Source organism: Amblyomma mixtum, chromosome 7 (assembly GCF_055824585.1).
Source record: "Amblyomma mixtum isolate Tamu chromosome 7, ASM5582458v1, whole genome shotgun sequence".
NCBI classification, from domain to species: Eukaryota; Metazoa; Arthropoda; class Arachnida; order Ixodida; family Ixodidae; genus Amblyomma; species Amblyomma mixtum.
Window position 1 is genome coordinate 119,329,282 of NC_143018.1, and position 6,627 is coordinate 119,335,908.

Sequence of the window (6,627 nt, forward strand, 5' to 3'; positions counted from 1 at the left end):
GTTACCACATGTTCAGGGCACTCATAGGAAATCTGAACGAACAAACGTAGCGTTTAAACAGGACACAGAAAGATGAGGACAGGACGGGACTACAACTTACAACTGAATGAAATTATGTATGATTATGTATGACCAACTGGCCCCACAGTGTACTTTGTTAAACACTCATAGCAAAGAATGAGGAGTCATGGCAGACCTGGCGGTATTCTAGGTAATGTTTCGTCCGGTATTCCATGCTGTTCCATGCTATTGGCTGGGCAACATAGAAGGCTGAAAGTTCAGTCTAAGCCAGTTCTGCACCTGTGCTCACTCTCCGCAGGTGCGCTACTGTACAGACAACGAATATTGTGAAACCAGCTTAGGACCATCGTTTAGCCAGCACCAGGAAACTAAAAGGGCAATATAGCTAAAGATTTAACTTGAGAGTCTGGATATTCTGTGTGAAGGGAAAGCAGTATCCAGCGCACGTGCCTAGTCAAAACTACAGCACCGCAACGTCAACACCACGCCGGATGTTGAGGACGCTGGAATGTGGAACGGCTATAAATGCAGGCATGTTAGTTTTCTTGCTTCGACAGTGCCCCCCGTGGGAACAAACACCGAAGACGCCCCTGCGGGGTGATGTCCGGCATCGTTGGCTCATTTTCAACTGAAAAACCCAACCGGAATCCTCCAGCGCAAACTGGGCTCAGCTCGGAGCTGCGAAGCGAGGCTGCGCCACGCGCCTGAATTTATTCTGCGTCGTTGATCACAGCTACGCGGGCGCGCTGTGTTGCGACCTGAAGCACCCTCTACGTCCACGCAATCTACAGCGCCTTCGGACCTCCAGCCAGCTCTGTCTTCCGATGCAATGACTTGGCCTGTGCCATGGACTGCTTCACCGCCTCTTTGCCTGTGGCACTCTCTCAAAAACCTATGCCCGTTGCGCCGGTTCAGTATCCCCTTCAAAGGCCGACAACAGCGTCTTAGCCTCTGCCACCTCCTCAGATGCCACCCGTGAGTCGAGCCCCGCTTCCACCTTATGCGAACACGTTCTGCGTCACCATCAAGCCTACATTGAGCTTTGATACAACTACTATTCCTACGCCGCAAATGACCACGTTCTTGGCCCTTCTCACTACTGCGTCCTTGTGTGGCACTTGAGTCTGTGTGTCAGAAATCGTATGCGTGCTGTAGAAACGATCTCAGACCACCGCGCACTTCTGTAAAAGCTTGGATGGAATGCACCTCTCCCATGTGTTTTCTAGGGCTGGGCAAGTACCGTATTTTCCGGTGTATAAGACGCAGGTTTTTTTCAAAAATCTTGCTGGTGCGTCCTATACAAGGGTGCGTCTTATATGCGAATTTTACGGGTTTTTTTTTGCGAGTTCAGAAACTACTCAGGTGCATGTTCAAGCTTTCTTCACCGAAAAAATATTACTACCAATAATGCGGTTGTAACATGGTTAATACTTCAATACGGGGACCGCCGTGCGCAACTTTTTTAGGTGAACTTTATCATGAAACAGCGGGGTTGACCACTTCCGGGATCTTAAACTCACGGCCGTTTCGGAGGCCCCAAGCAAAGGTAATGTGAAATGCCAAAAGACGGTGACAGTCGCGCTTCTGGCCATTGTCAAGACAAGCCAAGAGAAGCCGATTTTTTTTTTTTAGTCACCCTTTGCAAGTACGTAGTGCGAAGAGAATGCTTCAGCCGCATTGTCTTTTCGATAGCCCATCCGCAGATGAAGACTTTGAAGGTTTTATGTAAAAATAAATTGTTATGGACATAAAGAGAGTTCTTTCGCTTTTTTTCTTTTGTGCTAAAACGTGGGCAGGTATGGCGTGAGTGCTGCCTTTTTCGATCACTTAGCGTTGCTTAAGAACTTCTCACACATACGGTGCATTTTGAGCTGGTCGAATAAGCATGTTTAATTAAGCCTCACTAGCCTAAATGGGTAAATTGGGGTGCGTCTTATATACCAATTTTTTCAATGACAGCCAGCATATATGGCGGGTGCGTCTTATACAAGTGTGCGTCTTGTACACCGGAAAATACGATAAACAATTATCATGGCAGGGCAAGTCAATAAGTTAGCCAATTTTAGCTTGGGCGTATTTTACTTTAGAGTAATGAAGTAGTTTCCTTAGCTCTAGGTTCATTACTAGGATACAGTGGTCACTTAACCAAACAGCCTTCCCTTGGTGTGCACGTAGCTCGATGCGGTGCTCTTATCCAGGTAATTTATCCAGGTAAGTAAGGTCTGGTTAGTGGACTATTCTGAGTAGCGTGGCAGTCTACGGGTCACTCGAAAGTCAGAAGCCTCAGTTGTAGATTGATACAATTGTAGTAAGCGAGCACGACAGTCATTCTGTTGTCGTTCGAACGTGAGCTAAATATGTATAGTGCCGCTAGGATGATGCGGCTTAATTTATTTTACTTGTTTTATTTCATTCAATACTGCAAGCCGCCATTTGGTTGCCAATGCAGGAGTGGAACAAGCATACATCTTTGTACAACGCCATGCAACAAAGCAAACACACGCAAAAATAAAAAAATAAAATGCAAGCACACAAGCAAGAACAAATACGCTGTGTTTCTCAAGAACACAAAAATGCAAAAAAAGAGCATTAGCAAACACATTGCGTCTATAACAGAGACACGACAGCAGATAAGAAAGAATCTTGATTTGTCAAGCTGACCACGTCAAGCGGAAGCCCGTTCCGCGTCGAATTTGGCATCGAGTGCATGGTTCTGGCGAGGGCAATGGTCAAGACGTGCTTTCGTGCTGGCGTTTTCACAGTAGAACATCACGTTGTAGATTCGGCAGATAGTTTGGTACAACTGCGGCGTTCATAATAGAGGTGACGGCGTTGTTTGGTACAGCAGCATCGTTCTTTAAAGACCGGTTGTTCCTAGACATCGTATACCGACAAAAAATTATCCGCCCTTTTAGAATGCTTAAATATGGTCATATAAATTGATAACAACTTCTGAAAGTAACGAGTTCTGATGCCACAGGCAGCGTAGTTCATTTTTATTCTGTTTTCTATGAAGCTTTCTTGTATCAAAATGACTAGGCAACCAATTTTATACCCGAAGCGTCGCCTCTCTACAGAAAGACAGAAAGATTTTTCGTCTCTTCCCTTCTTTACTTACACGCAGCAAGGTGGTGTCTTTCATTTCTAGGCATAAGGAAGTACACAAGAAGGTAGCTGCTGCCATGGCTTAATTGGCAGTGCTGCTGCCGCGACATGTCAAGGTTATCGGCTTGGCTTCCCATTAAGGTTGTCAAGATTTTTTGTGCCCTCTGAATTTGTCTTGGCTGAATTGGTTACTGACTTGTTTCCCTTTAGGAACGAAATCAAACTCTGAGGGGGGTATTTTTGTATGCTTTCCTAAAGTTCGAAACTCCTTCGAAGGCGTATATCTAAGCCAAAATATTGCTACTTGAACATAAAGTTGATTCAGGAGGAAAACACTCCTCCACCCGTGTTCCGATATTCTTAAGAGAAATTAGGTCGCAAATGCCTTCAGCCGGAACAGACATCGTGCGGAGAGGTTTAGTCCTTTCAGGCGCTGTTTTACATCAGATTACATTACACGACGCTAGAGGAACCTTGCGAGATGGCAGCAGGGAACCAGGACGCAGGAGAAGAGAGGCAAGCATTCATTGTTATTGTTGTTGCCTTAGAGGCATGCCACATGCGCGAGAAGTAGGCGCGTTCTCTGCGAAGAAGAATCAGAAGAAGAAGTGGCCACGCCGGAGCTGGCTTTGCGTTTTCAGATGGAGAAAACAGAACCATTACTCACACTCGCCCTAAGCTCGGACTATACTGAGGTTGCTCTGTCGGAGCTCCTACCAATTGTTTCTTCGATGCATTCTGCTGCCCCTGGATCTGATGGGGTTACTGTGGGTATGTTGAAGATTTTAGCGGAATATTTCACCACTCATCCTCTAGATATCGTCAACGCGTCATTAGAAAACACGTGGATTCCTCAGAGATGGAAGATTGCGAAAATAATTTTGCTTTTGAAGAATGCAGAGAATGGATTCCAATTAGACAATATACGGCCAATTGCTTTAACCTCAAATTTAGTCAAGTTGATCGAAAGAGTAGTGCATAGTCGTCTCTCAAAGCACGTTAAAGCCGTAAATGGCCTTAGCTCTGCGCAGATTGGCTTTCGTCGGGGATGTTCCATTTGGACCGCGCATGTGGATTTAGAAAGCCGAATCAGACTTTCAATGCGCAAGAGGGAAGTTTCGGACTTGGTGACACTTGATGTTGCTAAGGCTTATGACAGCGTGGAACACACGGTCCTTCTTAACAAACTTGCACAGCTACATCCACCGCACTACATTTATGCCTGGATTTGTGAATTTCTAAAAGACAGAATGTTCTTCTGTACAGACGGATCTTTCTGTTCTAATACTTATGTCCAATCCAGAGGTGTGCCGCAAGGATCTGTTCTGTCACCGCTGCTATTTAACATATTGGTTCGAGACATCCCCATTCATCCCAACATTACAGTATTTGTATACGCAGACGATATAGCTTTTTTCGCCTCAGAAAAGGATATTCATGCTCTTTACCAGTCTTTGCAGGCATACCTGACTGCTCTTGAAGATTGGTTGGACCAAATTAGTTTATCACTTAATGTGAGCAAGTGCGGCGTGCTGGTATTTCCTCCAGACACCCCTTTGTACATCTCGCTAGTCTACCGTAACACCCCAATTCCGCAGGTGGAGTCGGTTAAATACCTAGGTATTATTTACGACCCAAGATTGGACTGGCGCCAGCATATTAAGAATAATGTTATTAAAGGCGAACGTGCTCTAGGCCGGCTGACACGGATAGGCAATAAAAATTTTGGCATGCGTCGCGACACCTTACTGTTACTCTATAAGGCTTATATGAGACCAATTCTGGAATTCGGCTGCGTCTTATTCTCTGGCAGCGCAAACAATAAGCTGCAGCCTTTAGCCTTACTGGAAAGGCGTGCCCTACGGCTATGCCTAGGGCTCCCAAGATCGGCTTCCAATGCTCTCCTTTATCTGGAAGGCCGTATTCCCGATCTATATTCCCGCTTCCAACTACTCACGGTGCGCACTTTCCTCAGGTCCTTTGACCCGGCCCCCGGTGTCAATGCTCCCATTTTTCTATCCCACCCTCACCTGTTTTTCTCTGCTAATTGGCCACGTTATCAGCTCCCGCAAGTTCGGTTTACGCAGAACCTGTTGGCCACGCTTCAGGTCGATCTGACCTCCTTGCAACGAGTTGCTGACACGCTGGCTGATCCCGTCTTCTGTTACGACCATATCTTTCCATCCCATGCAAAACACATGCCAGCAAATATCCTAAATGGTCTTCTGGCTGAGCACTTACAGCATTTTCCTGATCATGCCGTTCTCTCCACCGATGCTTCCGGGTGCTGTGAGAAGGCGGCAATTGGGATATATTCACAGGATCTGGCTTTCAGCTATTCCGTTCGTGTCCCGGATTACACTTCTGTATTCTTTGCAGAGTTTTTGGCGCTTGGTTTGGCTCTTCTTAAAATTCCGACGCATGTAGCACAGGCACTTATCCTTGCAGACTGCCTTTCAGTTTTAGTCGCTCTCCAAACTTCCGGCTCCCCTCTATTGATGCGTTCCCTTAGGTTTTTTGTTCCGCGCACAGTAAGGGAGGTCCGCTTTGTCTGGGTACCTGGTCATTCGGGAATCTATTTCAACGAGGTGGCCGATTTTTTGGCAAGGTCAGCTCTAACTGCCCCTGTAATATATCCCGTACCGCACCTTATTATGTTGGAGACCTCCCGTTTCCAGCGGTTCCAACATATCTCAGCCAGCTTGGGTGATCCGTTGCTGAATACCGTGGACTTTCAACATTTAAAGTTCCCATGGAATGTTCGATCATGTAAGACAAGGCGGTGTGAGGTGTCCATGACGCTTCTGCGATGCAGAATCCCCCACCTCAACTTGTACTTATGCAGATGCGGGTTCGCTACGAGTAACCTTTGTAACACATGCGGAGAAGTTGAATCAATTGACCATTATCTCCTCTCTTGCCGGCGGTTCGCTTTTCAGAGAAAACAGTATTTGGAAGACCCTCTTTCGAGGTTAGGACTCCCTTTGTCTTCACCAGTTCTGCTCTCGTTTGGTGCGAGCGCCACGGGGTTTTCGTTAAGCACTATTTGCGGCTACCTTCATGATTACATCATTGCAACTGGGCGCTTACCCTGTTAAATCCATATAAAATTCCACTGAATGTCCAAAAGCGTATTTTAGTTTGTTTCCTGATGTATCTAATTTGCTTATTATTAACATTTCTAACAATTCATACATATTTTCTGATTTCAAACATTCTACTATTTTACTTAGCTTTTTTCCCGCACTCATACCTCCTTGGCATTCACCATCGCACCTTGGCCAATCCCCCCGCGTGGGTATGTGCCATTTTCTTATGGTGAAGAAGAAGAAGAAGGAGCTGGCAGCTGTTCCACGTCCGCTCCGCCGAGTCCCGCATCTGGTCTCGGCATGGGTGAGTACATGGCTCTCTCGCCCCTCACTGTTAGCTTTGGTCGTGCCCAGTCAGAGCGCCATGCTCTCCATGCAAGCCGATGGCCTAGATCCCGTGCAGATATCAAGG